At 45.0% G+C, this 26,441-nt stretch overlaps 1 pseudogene; it reads left to right on the top strand.

Annotated features, from left to right (window-relative positions):
- Window positions 1-26,114, top strand: part of LOC141247951 (translation factor GUF1, mitochondrial-like) — a 38,247-nt pseudogene extending 12,133 nt beyond the window's left edge.
- The last annotated feature ends 327 nt before the right edge of the window (window positions 26,115-26,441 follow it).

The raw sequence follows: 26,441 nt of genomic DNA on the forward strand, positions 1-26,441 counted from the left end.
GAGAAAAGACTCGTAAAATAAATAATTTATTTCAATATTTTTTAAAAATACTAGTAGAAGTTAAAAAACAGGAACCTTCAAAACAGCCCACAACAAACATACATCCCTCTTGGCTATTACAAAAAATTCAATCAACACCCTATTTAAAATAATAGTATATTACATCTGTAACTAATATTGCACATGCCTTTTTAGTAAAGTGCTATAGTTGCTGAACAAAGTGTGTATACACATTTAAGGAAGCCTTCAATAATTAAAGTGCCAATGTGCACATATACACATTTAGTAAGCAGAAAAAGTGCAAAAAAGTGTACATATAAGTAGAATTCAAGGCAGTGCAGACAAATACAATAATATATATACTCTATGCAGCCTATTCACTCAAGTAGTGAAGTTAAACCTGTAAGGCGGATGCATTAGAGTAGAGACTTTTTTTTTTTTTTTCCAAGGGTTACTTACATAATGTTTGCAAAAGAAAGAAATAGCCTGGGGGGATATGCCGTTGTAAACCCCGACGACGCCCTTTCGCCTTCAGCTGACACCCTGTGCTATGTGCAGGGAGTAGTCCCGCACCGCTCCCGGCACATTAACCCCCGAAATGCTGTGATCAAAATCGATCGAAGCATTCCGGTGACAAGAGGAGGTAAGCGCTATACTTGCCTTCTCTGCTGGCGTCCAGGGGCGTCTGAGTCCAGTGCCGGATGTTGCCATGGTGACCCGACGTCATCATGACAACATCCGGGTCACCAGGAGGCAGGAAGTTGCTTTGGTCATGCGCAGTGCACGACCAAAGTAACTTCTCCCTGTGCAGCGCTGACAGGCTGCATGGTATAGGGAGCTGCTGCTCTCTATGCCATGCAGGCGATCAGGCTACAAAAAGTGAAAGTCCCATAGTGGGACAATGTGAAACAATAAAAATGTCAGAAAGTAAAAAAAAAAAATTGTAAAAATATTTTTTTAAAAAATGAAAAAAATAATAAAATAAAAATAAAAATATATTGTACCCATAAATAAATAATCTTATGGGAAAAAAAAATAAACCAATAAAAGTACACATATTTGGTATTGCCGCGTCCGGAACGACCTGAGCTGTCCTGCTAGTTAACCCCTTTAGTGAACATGGTAAAAAAACCCAAAAAAACGAAACATAAAGCGATGTTTTATCATCATACCGCCAAACAAAAAATGGAATCAAAAAGACGAATGTAAATAAAAATTGTACCACTGAAAACGTCATCTTGTCCCGCAAAAAACAAGCTGCCATACAGCTCCAACAACCGAAAAATAAAAAAGTTATAGCTCTCAGAATAAAGCTATGCAAAAACAATTATTTTTTTCTATAAAATAGCTTTTATTGTGTAAAAGCGCCAAAATCTAAAAAAAATATATAAATGCAGTACCGCTGTAAATGTACTGACCCGAAGAATAAAGCTGCCTTATCAATTTTACCAGATGCAGAACGACATTAAAAACAAAAAACAAAAAATAATTCCTGAATTGTTGGTTTTTATTTATTCTGCCTTCTAAAAATCGGAATAGAAAGCGATCAAAAAATGTCACATGCCCGAAAATGGTACCAATAAAAACGTCAACTTGTCCCACAAAAAACAAGCCATCACATGACTCTGTCAGCCGAAATATGGAAAAATTATAGCTCTCAAAATATGGCGATGCAAAAACTAGTCTTTGCAAAAAAATGCGTCTTTTATTGTGTGACAGCTGTCAATCATAAGAACCCGATATGAATCTTGCATCGCTGTAATCGCACCGACCCAAAGAATAAAGACGTCTAATCACTTATACTGCACGAGGAACGGCGTAAAAAATAAACTTTAGGGTTAGGGTTGTGCTAGGGTTAGGGTTGTGCTAGGGTTAGGGTTGTGCTAGGGTTTGGGTTGGGGTTGGGATTTTTTCAGAAATAAAGAAAAAAAAATGATGACGATATGGCGACTAGTGAGTGCAAGTGCTCGCTACTTGAGTTTGCATCGGGTGCTTGCTTATGCACCGAGTATGGCGGGTGCGCGAGTGTCATGCTTGAGTCTCCGCCCCAAATGTTTTGCAGCTGTTATACAGCTAAAAAAACCTCGCGGGGATTGCCCGAGCATGATGCACGAGCTATCCCCGCATGTTTTTTTTTTGGGTGTCTAATAACCGTGAAACATGCGGGGCAGGGACTCGAGCATGTCACTTGAGCACCCGCGATACTTGGTGCATACCCGAGTACCTGATGAAAACTCAAGTAGCAAGCACTTGCACTCAAGACTTATGACAACTTATTCAATATGATGACCTAATGTTATCAAATTCTGTGTCGTACTTCTGGGTTCAAAATGTTCACTATACCCCTTGATAAAATCCTGGAGGGGTATAGTTTCCAAAAGGGAGTCACTGGGGAAAGGGAGGGGGTGGTTTCCACTATTTAGGCACATCAGGGACTCCACAAACGCAAATTTTACAAATCAAAAAGTCAAATGGCGCTCCTTCCCCTCTGAGCCCTGCCGTGCACCCAAACAGTGGTTTTCCCCCACATATTGGGTATCAGCTTACTCAGGAGAAATTGCACAACAAATTGCATGGTGCAATTTCTCCTGTTACCCTTATGAAAATGCAAAATTGGGGGATGAAAAACATTTTTGTTGGAAAAATGTGAAAATTTTATTTTTACTGCTCAATGTTATAAACTTCTGTAAAGCACCTGAGGGTTCAGGGTGCTCATCACACATCTAGATAAGTTCCCTAAGGGGTCTAGTTTCCAAAATGGGATCACTTGTGGGGGGTTTCCACTGTTTAGGCACATCAGGGGCTCTGCAAACGTAACATGGTGTCCGCTAATTATTCAAGCAAATTTTACATTCAAAAAGTCAAATGGCGCTCCTTCCCTTCCGAACCCTGCCGTGCGCCCAAACAGTGTTTTTTCCTCAGATATGGGGTATCTGCGTGCTCATGGGAAATTGCACAACAAATTTTGGGGTCCATTTTTTCCTGTTACCCCTGCAAAAATAAAAAAATTTGGGTCTAAGGCTGTGTGCCCACAATGCGTTTTTTAAGCGTTTCCGCAGCGGCAAAAATGCTGCAGAAACACATAAAAAACGCATGGTAGAAGGCCTGCCATGTTCCCCAATGATAATCCGCATGTGCTGTGCACATACTGCGGACATTTCCGCTGCGGATTATCATTGCGGAAAAAAACGCAGCACTACCAATTATTTTGTGGAAGTGCTGCGTTTTCGCCGCCATTGACTTGCATTAGAACGCATGCATTCCGCTTCACTAGATAAGGACATGCGGAATGCATGCGTTCTAATGTGCGGATGGTACCCAGGTCTAGAGGAGAGGTGACTCTCCTCCGGACCCGGGTATCATAGAAACTGTAAAAAAAAGAATAAAATAAAAAATAAAGATTATATTTACTTTCTGACGGCCCCAGCTGCACTCCTCCTCTCATGCCGACAGATCGCGGTACACTGAAGGACCTGCGCTGACGTCATAGTCATGTGACGGGTCACGCGACGCTGATGTCGACAGGTCCTTCAGTGTACCGCTGCCGGCAGCCAGGATGAGCGCAGCAAGACACCGGGGGCCATCAGAGGGTAAGTATAGATTTATTTTTTATTTTTTACCATTCTTTCGGTCACAGTATATAAATCCATGCCGTTTGCGTGGGTTTATATACTGTGACCAAGATGACAAGCACTTTCCAAGTGATGCTAAAATCGCTTGGAAAGCGCTTGTCAACCCGCATACGGAAATGCAAGTGAAGAACGCTTTACTTCCGCATGTCCCTGGCAGGAAAACGCAAGTGCAATCCGCATGCGTTTTTTTCTGCCAGGGAGATGCAGAAACGCTCAGGAAAAATCCTGAGCATTTCTGCATCGTGGGCGCATAGCCAAAGTAACATTTTTGTGAAAAAAAGTTAAATATTGATTTTTTTCTTCCAATTTCCAAAAATTCCTGTGAAGCACCTGAAGGGTTAATAAACTTCTTGAATGTGGTTTTGATGACCCTGAGGGGTGCAGTTTTTAAAATGGTGTCACTTTTGGGTTTTTTCTGTCATAAAGGCCCCTCAAGGTCACGTCAAATGTGATGTGGTCTCTAAAAAAAATGGTTTTGTAAATTTTGTTGTTAAAATGAGAAATCACTGGTCAACTTTTAACCCTTATATCTCCCTACTAAAAAAAAAATTTTGTTTCAAAATTGTGCTGATGTAAAGTAGACATGTGAGAAATGTTATTTATTAACTATTTTGTGTAACATATCTCTCTGATTTAAGTGCATAAAAATTAAAATTTGGAAAATTGCAAAATTTTCAAAATTTTCACCAAATTTCCGATTTTTTCACAAATAAACGCAAGTGATATCGAAGAAATTTTACCACTATCATGAAGTACAATATGTCACGAGAAAGCAATCTCAGAATCAGCGGGATCCGTTGAAGCGTTCCAGAGAAATTACCTCATAAAGTGACAGTGGTCAGAATTGTAAAAATTGGCCTGGTCATTAACGTGCAAACCACCCTCGGGGGTAAAGTGGTTAAAGTGTATCCATCGTTTTAATTTTTATTTCATAAATCAATAGTTTACATGAAAATAAGAAACTTTGTAATATATCTTATCAAAGAAATTTGCTTCTATATTTGCTAAAATTGATCAGTCATCATCAAGTCTCAATTCTGAGGATTTAAATTTGTATTCAGTGAAGACAGACTTTCCCATTACTGAGATAGGAGATGGCAGCTGCTTCTGATAAGGGGGAAAAGCTGTCTCAAGCTCCTCCCTCTTCCTGCCCACATAGAATTGTATCAGTAGCAGCTGCCATCTCCTATCTCAGTAATGGGAAAGTGTCTTCACTGAATACAGATTTTACCTCAGAGTTTCATAATGAATGATACATTTTGGCAGAGAATGAAGAAAATTACAATGTTGTTTAATTTCATGTGTACTATTGATTCATGAAATAACAATTAAAACGAGGGTTACTCTTTAAGATAATCGGGAGCCTTAAAGGTCATGTGCTGGAGATGTCGGCTTCACTGCTGAAGCCAGTACCTTAGTCACATGAATGATGTACGGAAAGTCTGCAGGAAGTAAGCGGAGACCAGTGCGGACTACCGGAGCAATAGTGATGGAGCCATGGGGGGAACAAAGAGGAGAGAATAGGGATTTTGAATTGAACACCTTTCCTGCTGTTTCCTGACTTTTTGGAAAACCATTTTAAGCTATGTGCACACGGCGTCTCTTAGATTTCGGCACCGCCACATAGATTTCCCAGACAAAAACGCTTCAGGAAGACCGCGACGGTCGTTTTCCTGAGGTGTCTTTTCCAGCGGCTTTGCAGCTTTTTCACTTTATACTGGTAACTATAGAGAGCAGGCGGCTTCCTAGCGAAAGACGCTCAAAGAATGAACCTGTTCCTTATTTTAACCACTTCAGTTTCCGAATCCTAAAGTGGTTAAAAGACATAAGACAGAAGATGTGCACAGCAATGTTGCTTTGACATTGCTGTGCATTATGTTCATATTATGGGGTGCTTTATCTGGCAGATTCTAGGCTGAAAAAGACGCCATGTGCACACACCCTTGGGGTAAGTTCACACACAGTATTTTGATGTGGATTTTTTTATGTGCATTTATTGAGTGGCCATACCCACTCCCAGTTGAGTTCTGACCACTTTTCAAAAACTTGGCAAAGTGGTCCTAGACGGGCGAAAAAACACACAAAATTTTAAGCAATTTTACACTAGAAAACAAACGTAAACTGCTGGATGAATCGGCCCCTTCTTTTTCTGAAGCAGTCAAAAAACTCAGTGTGAACATCCCCTAAATGTGGTTTTTGGAGCAGAATCCACTTCAGAATATTGTGGGAACATACCCTACTGGTTTCTTTTAGCTTTCTGTTCCAGGAGTGTTTCCAGTTGACCAATCCGAATACAGCAATTTGAAGAGTGCGCTGGAAAAGCTGACCTTGGACGATTCAAGTGGGTCTGTTAGTTGGGACAGCAGTGCAGCTCTGGGTGCTGGCTGGAGGTGCGTCTACTACTGCCATTATCTGACTTATTTTATATCACTATATATTTTATTTCAGTCATTTCCTATACTTATGATGAAAATATACCATGCGGGCATTAATGTGTCCTACAGTGATCATAAGAGCACAGTTATCACCTACTGGCCGATTAATTGAGCATTAGATAGACATTTCAATAACTTTAATTTCTGAAAAGGGGTCATTTGTGAAAGGTAATTATTGATTTAGTGTGTAAGGCTGAAAAAAAACATCTTCAGCTCAGAAAATTCTTCTGTAACAATGATCAGGAGGAAAGCAAAAAAACGTTACAAGGTAAAGGCCAATTTTTGGCAGAACAAACCACTGGCTCAACAATTCATCTTGGTAATGTGTTAACCACTTGTATATTATACTCACGAATGGTATCTAGTCCCCTAGTGAATTCAGCATTGTATCACGCAGAGAGTTGCACAGTCTCACGCTCTTACAGTAAAGAATCCTGGTCTTGGCCCTTTTGTTATAGATACGGTACTGAATATATTACACTAGGTCACTCCTTAGCATTTCTTTTTAACTAATAATTTAATAATAATTAATAATTTTAACTAATAATTAATTGTATTACTCTTTCCTTGTATTGCAGTCCACCTATTCCATCTTTACTTTAATTTCCCACCTTGTACTTGCTAGACTTCGGCTTTGTCTTTCTTGCACACTGGTGGCCAAATCTGTGCACCATGTTCCATATGGAGTCTGACTAGTGAAAATGTATTTTTCATTGTTAAATCACATTTGTCACTTCTCGGCCCAAACCTCCAGCTTATCCAGATATGTTTGTGACATATTATCCTGCAATTCCATAGGTAGGATTGTCATCAGTACAGTATTGTGTAGATCTGAATCCTCATATCCTCATCAATACACATGTACATGTACACATGAGCCTGCTGGACTTCCCATAGAGAAGTCAGAAATGGTTTATTATCACCTCTGCCTTCCTGATTGTTTCCTAAACAAGTGCTATAGTTTAGGAAGCTATGACGGTGATCATGTGAGTACCGGTTGCTGGCAGCATGCGTTGCTTGGTTAGCCCCAGATTGACTCAGCAGTTTGCAGGAAGTTGAATTTTGTCATGTTTTATTACTGAATTCCCCTGTAACTGGGCCTGGCATATAAGCCCCAGTTACAGGGGAATTCAGTAATGACAAAATGAAGACAAAAGTTATTTGGATGACTGAACCAGAGACATTTTTAGAGATCTTAAAATCCCATGTACGAAAAAGAAAAATTATGCCTGGTGATGATCAGAAATGATCTGGTCTTGAACTGGTTTGTAGTCCATTCTACGACCTGCCTTGTGTATAGTAGGCAGTGCAAATAGCCTGGTGTTTCTCTGTTATGATGGACACCGCGTTACTGGTATTTTCCAGACCAATTTCTATTAGAGTGGTGGATCCCTATCGAGCACTAAGTAGTTTCCCATTTTATTAACACTTTTGGTATATTTGCCTCTCTATATAAATTATAACTAACGTTCATGTCCTGCACAGGTTGGGCTTCCTGGGGCTTTTACACATGGAGGTGTTTAACCAGAGACTGGAACAGGAATACAATGCATCTGTCATAATGACGTCCCCTACAGTCCCATACAAGGCTGTGCTGTCCTCTCCAAAGCTGATTAAGGTACTTTCTGTCTATGGCTTCCATGATGCAGTAATGCCTTATACATGGATCTGGTGGATCATAGGCTGCAAAACGTAACCACTCTGCGCTGTATTGTGGGCCACTCTGATTTGTTGTGCCATACGCCAAAACTAACTATCAGGGTGTTTCATTACTTCTGGGGGAAACAAAATCAGTAAAATTGGACTTTGATGTTGAGATGTTGACATTTTTTGTTCAGTATTTGCAGTTAAAGTGGTTTTCTGCTACTGTAACATTAATGACCTAATCCCAGCACTGGTTATCAATGTCAGATCGGTGGAAGTCCCAACAACTGGCATCACCAACAATCTGCTGTGTGCAGCGGTGGCCAGATGGATCCACACCGCTCCAGCACGCTGGTCACTAGTCACTGCCGGGTTCTGCAGATCGGCTCCAATTGTATGATCCCATCTAATTTTCCACATTATTCCTTTAGGAATATGGAGAATCGGAGATTACTATTGTAAATCCATCTGAATTTCCTGACAAATCTGTAGTAAAGGAATATCTTGAAGCTATGATTTTGGGTACAATTATTTCACCAGATGACTATCTTGGAAAGATCATGTCACTGTGTCAGGTCAGTGACCATTGGATCACAAAGATTTGAGGTGATATTATTGGGAAATTATATCATAAACATTAATTTTGCAAACACATTATATGTGTTATCTTAAACTCTCCATATGTTAAAGGGGTTGTCCAAGACTTAGATATTGATGACTTAACCTTTGGATGGGTGGAGGTCCGCAGCAGCTCCCCCGGCAGCTGGGTGTGCACAGTATACGGAGGTGGAACACCTAAGCTCTGTACATTGTGTAGAGACCGTTATCAGGTTCTGCAGCTCTGCTCTTATTTACTTCAATGGGAGCTGAGCTGTAGTACCTGAGAATGTCCACTACGTGGTGTCCTGACTCCATACACTGTTCACTTTTGGGTGCCATGTGAGCTGCAAACAATGGATCAGTGGGGTGCCGAGTGTAAGAAGCCCCCTGATCTATCAAAGTCCTAGATAACCCCGTATTATACAAGGACGGCAGATTATAGGAAATGTCACCCTATTTTGGAGTAGATGTAGCAAAACTAATGTAGGAGCCAAGTGGAGCAGAGACACGTAGCAGGCAATTTGGTTTCTGACACCCTCCATTATATCAGGTTTCCACTCCCTTTTAATGTAGCGGTCAGTGGCGTACCGCCAATGGCGGCAGACCACGCGACTGCTATGGGGCCCGTGAGCCGGGGGGGCCCCATAGCAGTCCAGGGGTGGACATACCACCGCCAGTGCAGCTGCACCGGGTCCCCACCATGCAGCTGCACCAAGGGGCCCGCAAGGTCCTGCTGCTCCCTGCACGTGGCAGTCAGTGAGCGATCCTTGCAGCTCCGCTGCTGTCAGGAGGAGAATAGCAGCGGAGCTGGAGGGTTCATCCTCTGCTTCCTCCCTGACCCAGGTGCATGCAGCTTGATGACGTCATCATGCAGCGCGCCTAGGTCAGGAAGAAAGCTGCCGGCAACCAGGAGGATGCTGGAGGGGAGCGAGCTGAAGTAAGTTGTTTTTTTTTTCGTTTTTTTTTACTGAAATGCTGGGGAGGGGAGGTGGGGGAGAGCAATGATGGGATGGTGGGGCTGGGGAGAGCAATAATGGGGCTGATGGGGCTGGGGAGAGGAATGATGGGGCTGGGAAGAGCAATAATGGGGCTGATGGGACTGGGGAGAGGAATGATGGGGCTGGGGAGAGAAATATTGGGGCTGGGGAGAGGGCTGATGGGGCTGGGGAGAGCAATAATGGGGCTGATGGGGCTGGGGAGAGGAATGATGGGGCTGGGGAGAGGAATAATGGGACTGATGGGGCTGGGAAGAGCAATAATGGGACTGGGGAGAGGAATAATGGGGTTGATGGGGCTGGGGAGAGGAATAATGGTATGGTGGGGCTAGGGAGAGCAATGATGGGGCTGGGGAGAGGAATGATGGGGTTGGGGAGAGCAATGATGGGGATGGTAGGGCTGGGGAGAGCAATTATGGGATGGTGGGGCTGGGGTGAGCAATAATGGGGCTGATGGGGCTGGGGAGAGGAATAATGGAGTTGTTGGGGCTGGGGAGAGGAATGATGGGATGATGAGGCTGGGGAGAGCAATGATGGGGCTGGGGAGAGCAATGATGGGGCTGGGGAGAACAATGATGGGGCTGGGGAGAGCAATAATGGGCCTGGGGAGAGCAATAATGGGGCTGGGGAGAGGAATGATGGGGCTGGGGAGAGGAATGATGGGGCTGGGGAGAGCAATAAGGGGGCTGATGGGGCCAGGGAGAGGAATGATGGGGCTGATAGGTTTGAGAAGAGGAATGATGGGGCCGGGAAGAGCAATAATGGCGCTGATGGGGCTGGGAAGAGGAATAATGGGATGGTGGGGCTGGGGACAGCAATATTGGGGCTGATGGGGCTGGAGAGAGCAATGATAGGGCTGGGGAGAGCAATGATGGGGCTGATGGGGCTGGGGAGAGGAATAATGGCGTTGATGGGGCTGGGGAGAGGAATGATGGGATGATGGAGCTGGGGAGAGCAATAATGGGGCTGATGGGGCTGGGGAGAGGAATAATGGGGCTGGGGAGAGCAATAATAGGGCTGATGTGGCCGGGGAGAGGAATGATGGGGCTGATATGGCCGGGAAGAGGAATGATGGGGCGGATGGGGTTGGGGAGAGCAATAAAGGGGCTGATGGGGCTGGGGAGAGCAATAATGGGGCTGATGGGGCTGGGAAGAGCAATAATGGGGCTGATGGGGCTGGGGAGAGCAATGATGGGGCTGATGGGGCTTGGGAGAGCAATGATGGGACTGGGGAGAAGAATTATGGGGCTGATGGGTCTGGGAAGAGCAATAATGGGGCTGATGGGGCTAGGAAGAGGAATGATGGGGCTGGGAAGACCAATAATGAGGCTGATGGGGCTGGGGAGAGCAATGATTGGGCTGGGGAGAGGAATGATGGGGCTGGGGAGAGGAATGATGGGGCTGGGAAGAGCAATAATGGGGCTGATAGGGCTGGGGAGAGCAATGATGGGGATGGTGTGGAAGGGGAGAGCAATGACGGGGGTTCTGGGAGAGAGCAATGACGGGGGTGCTGGGAGAGAGCAATGATGGGGTGGTGGGAGAGAGCAATGATGGGGGTGCTGGGAGAGAGCAATGATGGGGGTGGTGGGAGAGAGCAATGATGGGGGTGCTGGGAGAAAGCAATGATGGGCGTGCTGGGAGAGAGCAATGATGGGGTGGGGAGAGAGCAATGATGGGGGCCTGGGAGAGAGCAATGATGGGGGGCTGGGAGAGAGCAATGATGTGGGTGCTGGGACAGAGTAATGATGGGGGTGCTGAGAGGAAATGATGGGGGTGCTGGGAGAGAGCAATGATGGGGGTGCTGGGAGAGAGCAACGATGAGGGTGCTGGGACAGAGCAACGATGGGGGTGCTGGGACAGAGCAATGATGGGGTGCTGGGAGAGAGCAATGTCAGGGGTGCTGGGAGAGAGCAATGATGGGGGTTCTGGGACAGAGCAATGATGGGGGTGCTGGGAGAGAGCAACGATGAGGGTGCTGGGACAGAGCAATGACGCGGGTGCTGGGACAGAGCAATGACAGGGGTGCTGGGAGAGAGTAATGATGGGGGTGCTGCGAGAGAGCAATGATGGAGGTGGTGGGAGAGAGCAATGATGGGGGTGCTGGGAGAGAGCAATTATGGGGGTTTCACTTTGCTTGTACTGTGAAGCCTTGTATGTTTTCTGTGTGCACATAGCCTTACAGTTAATTGGGGAGAGTCACAGAGACTGAAAAATTTATATTATTGGCTGGTGAAGATTATAGTTAATGGGGGGCACAGTGCTGCTTATCACTTAATATTTTGATTACTAAGTGGCTAATAGTATATTAATGGGGGGGGTACATATCTGTATTCAGGGGCGCAGAGCAGGGGAGACACATGTATGCATACAATATGTGACCTTGTTATTTTCTAGGCTGGAGATCATCGTGACAAGATGAGTCGTGGCTGGGGGATGTCGACATGAAGGTCTGACCAGATGGAGAAGAAGCAGCAGAAACCGACTCTGATCAGATGAGACGTCAGCGGTAAGTGCCTGGATGTAAATATTATTCTGTATCTGCACTGTGTGACTTGGAGTGATAATGTTCTCTGTAAAATCCCTTAGGCTGCATTCTCACATTTGTGTGAAATGCCTGTGTGCTGCCAGATTTTTTATCGGCTGGTCCACGGACTCGTACAGTTTTATAGATCCATTCACACATCCATGAAAATCATGGATCTGAGAATGAGATCTGTGAGGGTCAGAGAATGTCCTGTTCTGATCCGATTTTGAGGATTAGAATAGGACATGCTCAATGCGTCGGTAAAACAGGGCAGCACACCGACACTGCACACTGATACAGGAATGTAGTCTTATTATGTATAGCACAGTCCCTTAGTATATAGTGTATTCACTTATTATGTATAGCGCCATCCTTAGTTATATAGTTTCCTCTTTTATTATGTATAACACCCTCCCTTATTATGTACCATCCTCTCTAGCGGCTCACAGTTGGGGGATAATACTGTGTTGGGTTCAGCATAATTTACCCTGGGAGTTGAGGTGGGGTACAGTAGGGTCATTATACTGTGCATGTGGAGGAATTCACCATGGGGGTTTCATACTGTGTTTGGGGGGCCCTTTTATTGGCACCACACTTTATGGGGCAATGAAAGAGAGATCTAGGACTTCAGCTGGAGGAAAATCACTATGTAAAGGATGGAAAGTTGTGAGATCTGATCTTTGGTGACCCCGACAATTATTTAAATTTTTTTTTTGGGGGGGGGCCCAATTAGAGCTTCTGCTATGGGGCCCCATGATTCCTATGTACCCCCTTGGTAGTGGTAATGTATGTAGAAATAACGAAGACCGGATATACCAATTATAAGTCATTGGGACCCACAAGGATTCATTTTGTTTCATTTAGAAGACTGATCTCTTGGTTTATGGCTCCATGAGGAATGGCAGTCGTGATGCCAATGTGAACTACGTTCCAATAAAGCCAATTGCTTGTTTCCGCAGACCCGGTGAGCAGAGCAGAAGAGCTTTCTTTACATAGACGAACACCAGATCATGATGAAATATTTGTTCCCATTGAAGGAAGTTGTGGTTGATTTTTATGACAACTTAAAATCCTTATCTTCAGGATATGCAAGGCGAGACCTACAAAACCATGCAAAGCCTTCACCCCTTCCGCCCGGCCTTTGCTGTTCCCAAAACAAGATATATCTATATAGTCGAAAGATGGTACGATTGTTCTACATTTTCTTCTTACTCAACTCCAACTCCAAGAGACTGACAGTCTATTTGGTCAAGTTTGAGGCACATTATCACAAAAAGATCAGAATGCCCCATAAGGTAATCTCCTAGGGCCTCCTCTAGTGGTCTCGGACTCTTCGAGGAATAAGGGGCTTATGAGGTTTACCTTCTCCAGCAGCAATAAATGAGAGTACATAAAACCGTACACCATAGCAGGGTGTACATAATCGGGAAAGGAGAGCAAGAAACCAAATCCGTTCCAAGGTCTCAATCTTGACAGCGTTTAGCAACCTAAACCTTGTGAATCTCAGTGGTGCTAGGCCAGGAGTATCGAGCCAAGAAGCCCATAGGTCTTCACGTTTTTGCAGAGAGCCTGGAAGCTTTTGTTGATACGGAGATCACATGCACTGTGTTCATCATAAAATATTAAACTTTACAATTTACAAGATATAAAAGGAAATTGTATTTTCTACCAGCTTTACATAACTCAATAGAACAGGAGATTGTTAAAAAACAAAGCAAAACACCTTGTAATATATCTGATCAGAGAAATCTGCTTACTTATCCACTCCCCCTACCTCCTGAACTTGTCATAAAAAAAAAAATAACTCAAATCTAACTTGCTGAGAGAAGACGGACAGCAGGCTCACTGTGGTGTCGTGACGCTGCCCGTTATACTCTATGGAGAGTGGAAGGAGGAGTGAGACACAGACTGAGGAAAATGAGGACTGAGCTTCCTCTTAAGTGTTTTACCTTACATAAGAGCTGGATGCACAGCTACACAGCTCCGTACTGCTGTATAATGTTCTTCTGTCAACTTCCCCATTGCCCTGTATTTTATAAGCCCTTGAGGGCGGGGTCCTCTTCTCTGTACCAGTCTACTTGTTATATGTATATAACCCTGTTCACAAGTCCAGCACCCACAAATTAATGGTGCTTTAAAAAGAAATAATAATAATGTCCTCCATGCCTTTGCTTTGTCATCTATGTGCTAACTAGTGTTGAGCCACCCCCGTAGTGTTCGAGTTCGGTTCGGTTCGTCGAACACCCGTATGTTCGACGAACTGTTCATCGAACTGTTCGACGAACACCTTCGAACACCGTTAAAACCAATGGCAGGCAAACAAAAACACATAGCAACACATAGAAAACACATAGAAAACACTTCAAAGGTGTCCAAAAGCTGACAAACTGTTCAGAAGACACAACTAACACATGGAAAAGTGACAAGTACATATAGTCATGTGAAAAGAAAAGAGGTGGAGGAGTAAAAGGAGGGGAGACACAGATATAGGCATGTCATGCCCTTCTAAAACCAAAAAAGTGCGAAGCCGACATGGCCAGTCCGTTCCTGCCTGTGCGACCTCCGTGTCGCCGTGTTTGTGCCAGAGCTGCGTTGGACCCTGACGGCCAGCCCCCCTCTCCCAATACTGGTGCCTGTCCGCTGGTGGGTTGAGCGAGCCCCCCTGCGGTGGAGGCAGGTCTAAGCTTTTTCATTTAAATTGTCTCTCTAATTTGAATGAGTACACTTTAAATCCTTTTACAAGGATCTATTGGAGGGCAAGTCTGATGCCAGCAGCTGCTGGAATTCCAGCTCCAATAGCGTCCACTAAAGCTTCTGCAGTTAAAAAGCTTTTATAAGGATCGAGCTTGGCGGTCCACCGCAAGGCATCCTACCGTCAGTCCCAGCCCCTGTGCCTTGGGGTGCCTCCCGATGCTCTTCACTGAGTATCCTGGGGGCCCGAAGCATTTCCTTTGAAAAAATTAAGTGTCCAAACTACAGGTAGTGTAGCTTGCTTAACAGCTGGGATAATCCGCTGACTAGCAGACACTGCTACTAGGCACAAAGTATTTCCTGGGCTAGATGCAGTTAAAAATTTGTAATTAGATACTCTCGTTGGATGCTGAGAAAGCATTCCATAGAGTCTTCTGGCACGCCATATATTATTCTCTTAAAAAGCTTGGGGTAGGGGTCTAGGGGACCTTTTTATAGCCAAAATCACAGCCCTGTATCGCAATACATCACCTAGGCTGAAGATAAATGGAACTGTAGCACCCCGAGGGCTCGGTTGCTACAGAGGTATTGCACCTCACCCAGAGGTGTGATATCTCACTCTCAGGTAAGGATGGAGTGTGGATCAGGACCCCGACACCTGCATGCATTACACCACATTGCCGTGGGGCAGGGCGACCAATATGCCCCTGAGATGGGCACGACAGTCCCTGTCCCTGGCTGGAGTGGGGGGAGGGAACACCGAGGAAGGGGAACCCTGTAGTGCAGGAGCAGGGAGTAAGCAGTTCCTGGGTGCATTGAGAAGGGAGTATAAAAGGTGGGCACCATCTTAGTTCAGTGCAGAGAAGTCTGAGCAGAAGTGACAGGGAGCAGGGGCTCTGCATGAGCTCTGCTCCGGAGGCTGGCCTAGTAACAGAGGCCCAGGCCTGGAAGAGGGAGAAGGAAGGAAGAGGAGCGGAGAAAGCTCCAGGAACGAGGAACGAGGGGATCCCAGGGGTGCGGACTGGCGAGTCGCCACCGCACGCCCGAATCCACCTGCGTGGAGGGGTCAGGCCAAAGGGGGAGACCGGTCCCAGAAAGTAGTGGAGGCGGGAAACGACCCTCAGCTAGAAACTGGAGGCTGTGACATTTTATGTGGCGCAACCCCTCGCTACACCCGCTAGGAAGGCACCACATAGGGTCAGGGAAACTGGCGCCAATTTTACCAAGAGGAAGCCCAAGGCAGCCGGACAGAAGCGTGGTCACTGGTGGGGTAAGAAAGGCCAGAGAAAGCACACACAAAGGGGGTCCTGTGAAGCGCTCCAAAGTTATCTGGGAGTTGGCCGAGCCCCTCACTTGGTGAGCACAGTACGACGTGGGCAGCCGTTACCTGCAGATGTGGTCTGGATAATAAAAACTGTGAGTAAAGGCCCTGGACTGCATCACTGACTCTGTGTCGTTACTGCTGCTGCCCTGCACCATCACCCCCATCCTCCGCATACACTGCCCTGAGGCTATACTCCTCCCGTGGGGAGTTATACTATGCTCTGCTGCACCCACAACACCAGCCTCAGCGGTCTGCCCTGCAGCGGCGATTCACTCTGACCGCAATCCACGGGTGGCGTAGTCGGACATTTAAACATCAAGACCACATAAATAGTTCCGCCACTGGTTTGACCGCCCTGAGCAACGGAACCGGGTCGCAGCCACGGAGACTACAACCCCCAGCATCCACCAAAAAGGGTCCGGCTCCGGGTGTCCCAAGGCCCAGGGGGCGCGTCAGAACATTTTCATCACCTTTCATAATCACCAATGGGACAAGGCAGGGATGTCCTCTGTCCCCTCTCTTATACATCCTAGTGACGGAGCACCTGCTCTCATCAATTCGCCATAACCCCAATATTAGGTGGATTGAGGTGGGAGGCACCGAGTACAAGTGCTCTGCATTTGCTGATGATGTTCTAGTATATATCACTCAATCACATATATCCATCCCTGCTGTTATGGCTGAAATAGATCACTTTGTTACATGGTCAAATTTTAAAATCAATGCAGCGAAGTCTGAGGCCCTCGATCCCTCCCCAAATCCATACAGGATTCCATCCAGTCCAACTTTCCCTTTGCCTGGCCCTCACAGGGTATCAAATACTTAGGAATTCGTATTCATAGAGACCTCTACCGTCTATGTTATCTTAATTTTGGGCCCTTTATTGAACAACTCCATACAGACCATGGTTGGCAAGTTAGAACTGTAAGATTCACTACATGAACCACTGGTGTTTTGTGGAAAAGCACATGAACACTGTGTTCCAAATTATTATGCAAAAAGTGTTTAGGAGTGATAAGGGAAGAATTTTTTTGTTTGTCAGTTAAACTTATTGATGGTGATGTGTGTCAGGGCTCTTTATATCACTGTAAGCAATTGCAGACACCTGTGCTAATTAGTTTGGCAGGTGTGTCCAATGAAAGGCAAGACTACTTAAGAAGGCTGTCCCACATTATTAAGCAGCCTACATTTTCTGCCAAAATGGGAAAGAAAAAGGATGTGTCGGCTGCTGAGAAGCAACAAATTGTGGAGTGTTTAGGTCAAGTACAAACAACATTGCCAAGACACTTCATCATGATCATCGCACAATCAAGAAGTATGTAGCTGATTTACAGTACACACGTGTGCGTGCTGATAAGGGAAAATTGAGGACTCTTTCCTACAGGCAATTACGTCAGGTTAAAAGAGCGGCGGCAAAAAAGCCTTGTCATAGCAGCAGACAAGTTTTTGAAGCTGCTGGTGCCTCCAACGTCCCCCGAACAACAAGATGCAGGGTCCTTCAGAGGTTTGCAGCTGTGCAAACCTCTGAAGGACCTCCTCTATCCACTGTACACAAGCAGAAACGGCTCCAGTGGGCCAAACAATACATGAAGACTGACTTCAAAACTGTTTTGTTCACCGATGAGTGCCGTGCAACGCTCGATGGTCCAGATGGATGGAGTGGAGGATGGCTGATTGATGGACACCCCATGCAAACACGGCTACGGTGCCAACAAGGAGGAGGTGGAGTAATCTTTTGGGCTGGAATCATGGGGAGAGAGATTGTCGGCCCCTTAAGGATCCCTGAAGGGGTAAAGATGAACTCCATAATGTATGTGGAGTTTCTCAAACAGCACTTCCTGCCAAGGTTCAAGAAGAAGAACCGTGTGTTCCGCAGCAAGATCATTTTCATGCATGATAATGCACCGTCTCATGCTGCTCATAACACATCTGCATCTCTGACTGATATGGGCATAAAAGGGGACAAACTTATGGTGTGACCCCAATGCTCCCCTGACCTCAACCCCATTGAGAACCTTTGGAGCATCGTGAAAAGGAGTGTCTATGATGGCAGGAGGCAGTTCACATCTAAGCAACAGCTCTGGGAGGGTATTCTGTCCTCATGCAAAACAATTGAAGCCGAAACCATCCAAAACCTGACAAATTCAATGGAAGAGAGAGTTCAGAAGCTCCTTTCGAACAAGGGGTCCTATGTGCAAATGTAACATCACCTAGAATAAAGTTTTGAGTTGAAAACTGTTTGATTTCAGTTTCTAATAACCTGCTAATGCTTATAATTTCAAAAATGACCATTTTTTTGTTCTTTATTAAAATGAAAAGGTTGATCGAAGAGTGTGGGGGATCTAAGAGTGTGGCAACCCAGTAGTCAGGATTATTTCGAATTTTGACAATCTGAGGGTCATGTTGCAGGTAGTGCAGCAAGAAGGCACTCATGTGTCTTGCACATCTAGGAGCCCCAAAATTATTTTCCAGGCTAGATGCAGCTAAAAATTATTATTAATTTGAAAGCTGGTGGAGCTTAGTATAGATGGCCTAATAGAATCAGTACTGCAAACTGCTACAAGGCCCAAATTATTTTCCAGCCAAGATACAGATAAACATGGTTAGTAATTTTAAATCTGGTGGAGTTTAGTATAGATTGCCTAATAGAATCAGTACTGCACACTGCTACAAGGCCCAAATTATACTCCAGCCAAGATACAGATAAACATGATTAGTAATTTGAAAGCTTAAAACGGTTGGTGAGGTGATTTTAACAAATCATCAAGCTTTTACTCTCCCCAGGATGACACAGTGGTAGAAAAGTCGTTTTGGATCCATGATTTGTTCATCTTTATGAACGTGAGTCTGTCTACATTATCAGTGGAGAGCCGCGTGCGCTTATCTGTCAGCACACCACCAGCAGCGCTGAACATACGTTCAGACAGAACTCTGGCTGCGGGGCATGACAAGATCTCCAAGGCGTAAGTGGCGAGCTCCGGCCATTTATCCAGATTGAAAGCCCAAAAAGAGCAAGGGTCCAGTGACACAGTCATGGCTTCAATGTTTACTTGGAGATACTCCTGTACCATCGTCTCTAGGCGTTGACTATGTGTCAGACTTCTTGTCTCCTGTGGCCTTGCAAAGGATGGGCTAAAAAAGTGGTGAATTGATTCCGCAAAATTGATGTTACCAGCAGATACTGTGTTTCTGTTACGGTTTGAGTGCTGAACACTCGACGGTCTCATGGTTGGCAAGTTGGAACTGTGAGATTCACTACGTGCACCACTGGTGTTTTGTGGAAAAGCACATGTAAGATTCTGCAACAGTCTCTGCTGATACTCCTGCATGCGTGCATCCCTTTCTATGGCAGGAATAATTTCTGCAAATTTACTTTTGTACCGGGGATCTAACAGTGTGGCAACCCAGTAGTCAGGATTATTTCTAATTCTCACAATTCGAGGGTCATGTTGCAGGTAGTGCAGCAAGAAGGCACTCATGTGTCTTGCGCATCCAGGAGCACCAAGTCCCTGTTGTGTTGGTGGCGAGGTAACAATCATGCTTCCTTCCTCTGTCCTCTCCCCCCAACCTCGCACAACAGAAATGTGATCAAGGTCTCCCTCATCTGATGAGTCTTCCATCAGTTCATCCTCCACTTCTTCCTGGGCTCCTGCACCTTCCTCACTAGTTTGGCTGCTACCATGCGCCCTGGTAAAACCTTCTCCCCCACCCTCACATGCCTGCCCGCCTTGGTGCTGCCGATCGTCTGGACCTTGCAGATGTTAGCCCTTCCACATACAACTCCTCCTCCTCTACTTCCTCCACCTCTTCTTGTGCCACCACCTGACTCTGAATTCTGTTTAACATGTGCTCCAGCATGTAAATCACCGGAATAGTCATGCTGATAATGGCATCGTCAGCACTAAACATCTTCGTCGCCATTTCAAAACTGTGCAGAAGGGTGCATAGGTCCCTGATCTGAGACCACTCCTCCAGCGTGATTTGCCCCACTTCTGGATCTCGTTGTCCCAGGCTATACGTCAGAACGTATTGCACCAGGGCTTGTCGGTGCTGTCACAGTCGCTGCAACATGTGCAGAGTTGAATTTCACCAGGTAGGCACATCGCATTTTAGCCGTTGAAGTGGCAGGCCCAACGACTTCTGTAGAGATGTAAGTCGCTGAGCTGCGGGATGCGAACGGCGGAAGTGAGCACACAGCGACCGTGCCCTCTGCAGAAGGCCATCTAGTCCGGGATAGTGGCCTAAAAATTGCTGGACAACCAGGTTCAACACGTGAGCCATACAAGGCACGTGTGTGACATTGCCCCGGTGAAGGGCCGCACCCAGGTTGCAGCATTGTCGCACACGGCCTTCCCTGGTTTCAGGTCCAGTGGAGACAACCATTTATGAAACTGGTTCTCCAGAGCTGACCACAACTCCTCAGCTGTGTGACTCACATTTCCCAGACATTTCAAAGTAAAAACCACCTGATGACGTTGAGCCCTGCTGCCAGCATAGTAAGGAGGTGTGCAGTATCACTTCTGCGCAGTTAGAAAGCTTGTGACATGACCAGACAGGCTTTGGTTGCAGGTGGAGGACCGAGAGGAGGTTGAGGAGGCAGAAGCAGTGGAGGAACTTTGAGATAAAGAGGATTGACGCACAACTCGTGGGGACGGCAAGACTTGGACAGCAGCCCCTTGTCCTGCTGTCACTATAGTTACCCAGTGCCCAGTCAGCAACATGTAACGCCCCTGTCCATGCCTACTCGTCCTAGTGTCTGTGGTGAAATGCACCCTGTCACACACAGAGTTTCTCAAAGAAGCGGTGATGTTGTGTGCGACATGCTGGTGGAGCTCAGGAACACCTTTCTTTGAGAAGTAGTGCCGACTGGGCATCTGGTACTGGGGCACTGCGACGGACATAAGGTCTCGAAAATCCTCTGTGTCCACAAGGCAGAAAGGCAGCATTTCTGTAGCCAAGAGCTTGCAGATGGTGAAATTCAACCTCTTAGCTTTCTCATGGCTAGGAGGAAATGGTCTTTTACTTGTCCACATCTGAGGGACCGAGGGCTGGCTGTTGTGCTTAGACGGGGTTGAAAAGGGTGTCCCCAGCAAACTACCGGTCTGTGAGGAAGATGCAGGCGGACATATTAGGCTGCCTTGATCCAAAGGTGGTGCTATCGATGTCGGACGGCGCTGAACACCAGCTGGTGTTTCCACCTCCATAGAAAATGATGACCTGCCAATCACGCTGGCTGTTGCGGGTAAAGAGGTAGAATCATAGAATCATAGAATCATAGAATGGTAGAGTTGGAAGGGACCTCCTGGGTCATCTGGTCCAACCCCCTGCTCAAAGCAGGATTCACTAAATCATCTCAGACAGATGTCTGTCCAGCCTCTGTTTGAAGGCGTCCATTGAAGGGGAACTCACCACCTCTCGTGGCAGCCTGTTCCACTCATTAATCACCCTAACTGTCAAAAAGTTTTTTCTAATATCTAATCTGTGTCTCCTCCCATTTAGTTTCATCCCATTGCTTCTAGTCTTTCCTTGTGCAAATGAGAATAAAGATGATCCTTCTACAATGTGACAGCCCTTGACATATTTGTAGACAGCTATTAAGTCTGGCAGGTCTGCGTCCCAAAACAGGTGTGACTGCTGTCCCCCCAGTCACAGAGGATGAAGAGGCCGCGGATGCACAAGATGTGGCAGACGGTGGTTGGCCCGGCCGGCTAGGCCGCATTTTAGCACAGTGAGCTTCCCACTGCAACTTATACTTCATATCCATGTGCCGTTTCATGCATGAAGTACTCAAACTATGTATTTTTTGGCCTCTACTTAGCTTTTGCTGACAAATGTTACAGATAACACGAGTTGGGTCATCTTTATCGATCTGAAAAAATGCCCAGGCTATGTAAGGCTTAGCACCCATGCGACCTGAAGAGCCACCCCGACTTGTGGTCAGAGGCAGAGTTTTGTTTGAGGATGCAGTTGTTGACGTGCTTCCAGTACTACATCTCTGTCCAGGAAGGCGCAACCTGACCTTGTCGTCACTAGCATCCTCCTCCACCTCCTCTGCTGACCTCATCGACTGGCTGACTGTGGGTTGACAGTAAGTGGGATCTCCAACCTCGTCATCATCACCCTGTGTGTTATCACACCCGTCGTCCTCAGAGCCAACCTCTTCCTGCCCTGACAAAAAACTAAAGTTGTCGCTACAATCAGGTATTTGAGTCTCATCATCGTCTTCCTCATTGTCTCCACCAACAGGAGTTACAGTTTGGGAACTTGGGTCGACATTATGGTCAGAACCTTCTGCATCTGGTCCTGGATCCGACTCATAAAGATTCTGGGCATCAGTGCAGATCATTTCCTCGTCTGGATTCACAGAAGCTCTGGAGCCAACCTCTGATTCCCAGGCTATAGTATGAGTAAACAGCTCTGCAGACTCAACCATCTGTTCTACCCCATACTCAGATGGGCAGCTGGAGACTTGGGAGCTGTGAGGAAGCAAGTGCGATTGGGGTGACACCTCTGAGGACTGGAGTATTTGTGATGTTGAAGTTGAGGTGGAGGAGAGCCCACTTAAAGGAGCACTTGATATCCGTTGAAGCACCTGCTGTTTTTGTGCCTCATCTGGAATTTGTAGCGATTGGCGTGGCCGTAAGAAAGGGATCTTATCACATTGTCCGCTAAAAGAAGTAGACATCTTAGTTTGGCTGGAACATGGTCTTTCTTCTGCAGATGTTACTGTTGCTTTAACACCTACCCCACGGACACAACCTTTTTTTCCCTTCCCAACATGCCTATTCCCCTTTCCACCAGCAGCAGGCCTTTTTCCACTCATTTTGGTGGTTAACTAATTCACAACTCTGGAGTTGTTAGCACAAAAAACAATGGATGGGAACCGAGCAGAGCTGAGTGGCCAAACTGAGATATTAGCCCAAAAGTATTGGCTGGGTTAGATGTAGATAAAAATTATTTTGAATTTGCAACCTGGTGGAGGTTAGTATAGATGGACTAATAGAACAAGTCCCACACACTGCTACAAGCCGAAATATTTTTTCAGAGCTAGATGCAGATAAAAATTATATTGAATTTGCAACCTGGTGGCGGTTAGTATAGATGGACTAATAGAACAAGTCCCACACACTGCTACAAGTCGAACTATTTTTTCAGAGCTAGATGCAGAAAAAAATTATATTGAATTTGCAACCTGGTGGAGGTTAGTATAGATGGACTAATAGAACAAGTCCCACACACTGCTACAAGCCGAAATATTTTTTCAGAGCTAGATGCAGACAAAAATTATATTGAATTTGCAACCTGGTGGAGGTTAGTATAGATGGACTAATAGAACAAGTCCCACACACTGCTACAAGCCGAAATATTTTTTCAGAGCTAGATGCAGAAAAAAATTATATTGAATTTGCAACCTGGTGGAGGTTAGTATAGATGGACTAATAGAACAAGTCCCACACACTGCTACAAGCCGAAATATTTTTTCAGAGCTAGATGCAGATAAAAATGATATTGAATTTGCAACCTGGTGGAAGTTAGTATAGATGGACAAATAGAACAAGTCCCACACACTGCTACAAGCCGAAATATTTTTTCAGAGCTAGATGCAGAAAAAAATTATATTGAATTTTCAACCTGGTGGAGGTCAGTATAGCTGGACTAATAGAACAAGTCCCACACACTGCTACAAGCCGAAATATTTTTTCAGAGCTAGATGCAGATAAAAATTATATTGAATTTGCAACCTGGTGGAGGTTAGTATAGATGGACTAATAGAACAAGTCCCACACACTGCTACAAGCCGAAATATTTTTTCAGAGCTAGATGCAGAAAAAAATTATATTGAATTTGCAACCTGATGGAGGATAGTATAGATGGACTAATAGAACAAGTCCCACACACTGCTACAAGCCGAAATATTTTTTCAGAGCTAGATGCAGATAAAAATTATATTGAATTTGCAACCTGGTGGAGGTTAGTATAGATGGACTAATAGAATGATGCTATGCCCAAAAGGTTTTAGTTCACTAGGTGCAGTAATAAAATTGGTATTCTATACACAGGTGGTGTAGCTTGCAACACAGATAGACTACTCCACTGACTAACACACACTGCAAGAGGCCAAAAAGGATTTGCTTTGGTAGATTTAGCCAAATGCTGTGAAAAAAGCTTGCACAGCACTGGCACAGACCTGCCTGGCAAAAACTGATAGGAACTGATGTAACTTAGACCTGAAATGGACTGCAATTACAATTAGTCTTTACTCCCAACCTATCTATTTAAGAGCACAGACCTGCCTGATAAAAGTCATAGGAAATGATGTAACCTAGTCCTTAAAAGGACTGCAATCACAACTATTCCCTACTCCCAAGCTATCTGTAGATTTGTGCGAAAATTGGCTTGAAATTAACAAAGTATAGCGCACACAGCAACAGCGGTGCCGTCTAACACACAGCTGCAGCAGTGAGAAAATGGTGGCGACGGGGAAAATGGCTGGACATGTGACATACACTGCCAATGGCACATGCCATTGCTTGTGTGAAAAAAAGCACTTCGCTCCGTGTGTGCGCTGCTGATAGGCTGACAGATTGCACCTCCCCACTGTAAATGCGGGAAAGAGAAAAAAAATGGAGATCTTCATTATTTCTGCAGAGATCCATCCCCTGCCCCGCTGTACACTCAAACTGCGCATTAACATTAATTTTCAGCATTACTGAGAAAAAATCCAGTTATGATTTTGGTGCACGAACAGTTATCGAACATAGCCTCGAACAGCCGAATTTTTTTCAAATCGTTCGTGTTCGCCGAACAGTTCGATTCGAACACCGCTCATCTCTAGTGCTAACTAAGGAATAAAGAGCAAGAATCCCTCTGTAGCTGCCAGGAGTCTCCTCCCTCCAGCTCAGCATCTGTTGAAAATTAAGAGATAAAGCCTGCAGAGGGGAAAACTGGTGACTATCCAGAAAAACAAGTCCTATAATGGCCAGAAAGTGTTATACCTTACGCACAAACACAAGACTGGTTATTCGTAAACGTTACTTGAAAGTACAACTACAAAAAAAAAAAAAATTGAAGTTAAGTATTGCACCACCTGGTGTTCAAAGTGTGTTTCAATTTGCATGTCCATCTAATAAGCTGAATGCTAATGGACCTATGTCCCCCCATCCTGTCCTCTGCACAGTTATCCTCTGTTCACTGTGAAGGACCAATGGGAATAGCTTTCTGTGCACAGACACAGAGATCTGGCTGTGCGGAGACTGAGCATGTGTGTCCTCTAGCACTTAGCTCAGTAGACGGACCTGACGTTGCTGTACAAATTAAACAACAGGTGGCGCCATATTATGTAAATGTCAGAACTCCTTCCTGGATTGTTTTTTTTTTTTTTCACGTAAATGTCAAATATTGCTTAATTTTCATGATCTACACCATGGATGTAATGGCAGAACCATCCGATTTATATGTTAATATATCTGTTTGGGTCTACCTACTTTCCATGGACTTGATGTATTAGAACATCTGCAATTTTTGATTAGTGTAAGAACATTTCTAATGGACGAATACATATGTTATTATGATATATAGCTTTGACTATGAAGACGCGGGATACTAACCTGCTGATCTGGTGAAAATGAATATTTTATTGAATGGTTGGCCGGTGGAAGAACTAGTGACTATTGCACATAAGTAAGTGTTGTGGCCATGAAACCTAATGAATTATTTTAAGGGGAAAATGGAAGATTACATATGTAATAGTAAATTGTATGTAGCCCCTAGAGCTGGAATTTAAGGGAGGGGTGACTGGTTGGGGTCCCTAGAAAGGTTCTCCTTTGATTCGGAGGGCTGGTCTATTATTGGGTGACATGCCACTTTCTCCTGTCCTGAATGTTAAATCTGCCTATTTATGTGCTTCTTCCCCATGTTTGAGGGAAACTGGGTAATAACATCTATGGCAGGTTGATGGGTGCCTATATAGACTGGAAGCCACTATATAGAAATTATTGGTACTTGGTAGATGAGGACTCGTTAAAGGGCTTCTTTATACTCGTTATTGTAGAGGATATGTTCTTCGTTAGAGATGGGCTTTACAAAGGTGAATAAACCCCAATTAACAAGAAATTGAGTTACATGTGATTTTTAATGAGCTCACGCTTTAACTTAGGGAAAAGGCGTATGAAGTGGGTAAAGCAATGTGTGAACGGTTACGTGACTCCATACCAAGAGAGCTGTTTGAGATAGCAGTTCCATCGGTAGCAGGATAATTGCTCGAGAAACGTAAGTATTAATTACTACCTTTGTCTGGTGTGTCCAATGTAGTGAATAAAGGAGGATCTAGGCCAGGAAACCTGGATGTTCGTCTCCTTCCATTAAAATAAAGTAGAAAAGCATGGCATTCTTTAAAAAAAAAACGATCCGTGTTAAACTACCCTCATGTGGTTTTTCACACTATAATTTTCAGTGTTTTTTTATATTTATGCTATAAAATCCTATGCTACTGGAAAGTGAAAAGGGTATCCCAACAAGAGACGCAGTCTATAGATTTGTCATGTATGACACTTTATGGGATATTCCTATTAAAGGAAACCTGTCATGTCCTCCAAG

Source organism: Phyllobates terribilis, unplaced genomic scaffold (genome assembly GCF_046119375.1).
Source record: "Phyllobates terribilis strain yellow unplaced genomic scaffold, ASM4611937v1 Scaffold_3445__1_contigs__length_78522, whole genome shotgun sequence".
In the NCBI taxonomy this organism is placed as follows: domain Eukaryota; kingdom Metazoa; phylum Chordata; class Amphibia; order Anura; family Dendrobatidae; genus Phyllobates; species Phyllobates terribilis.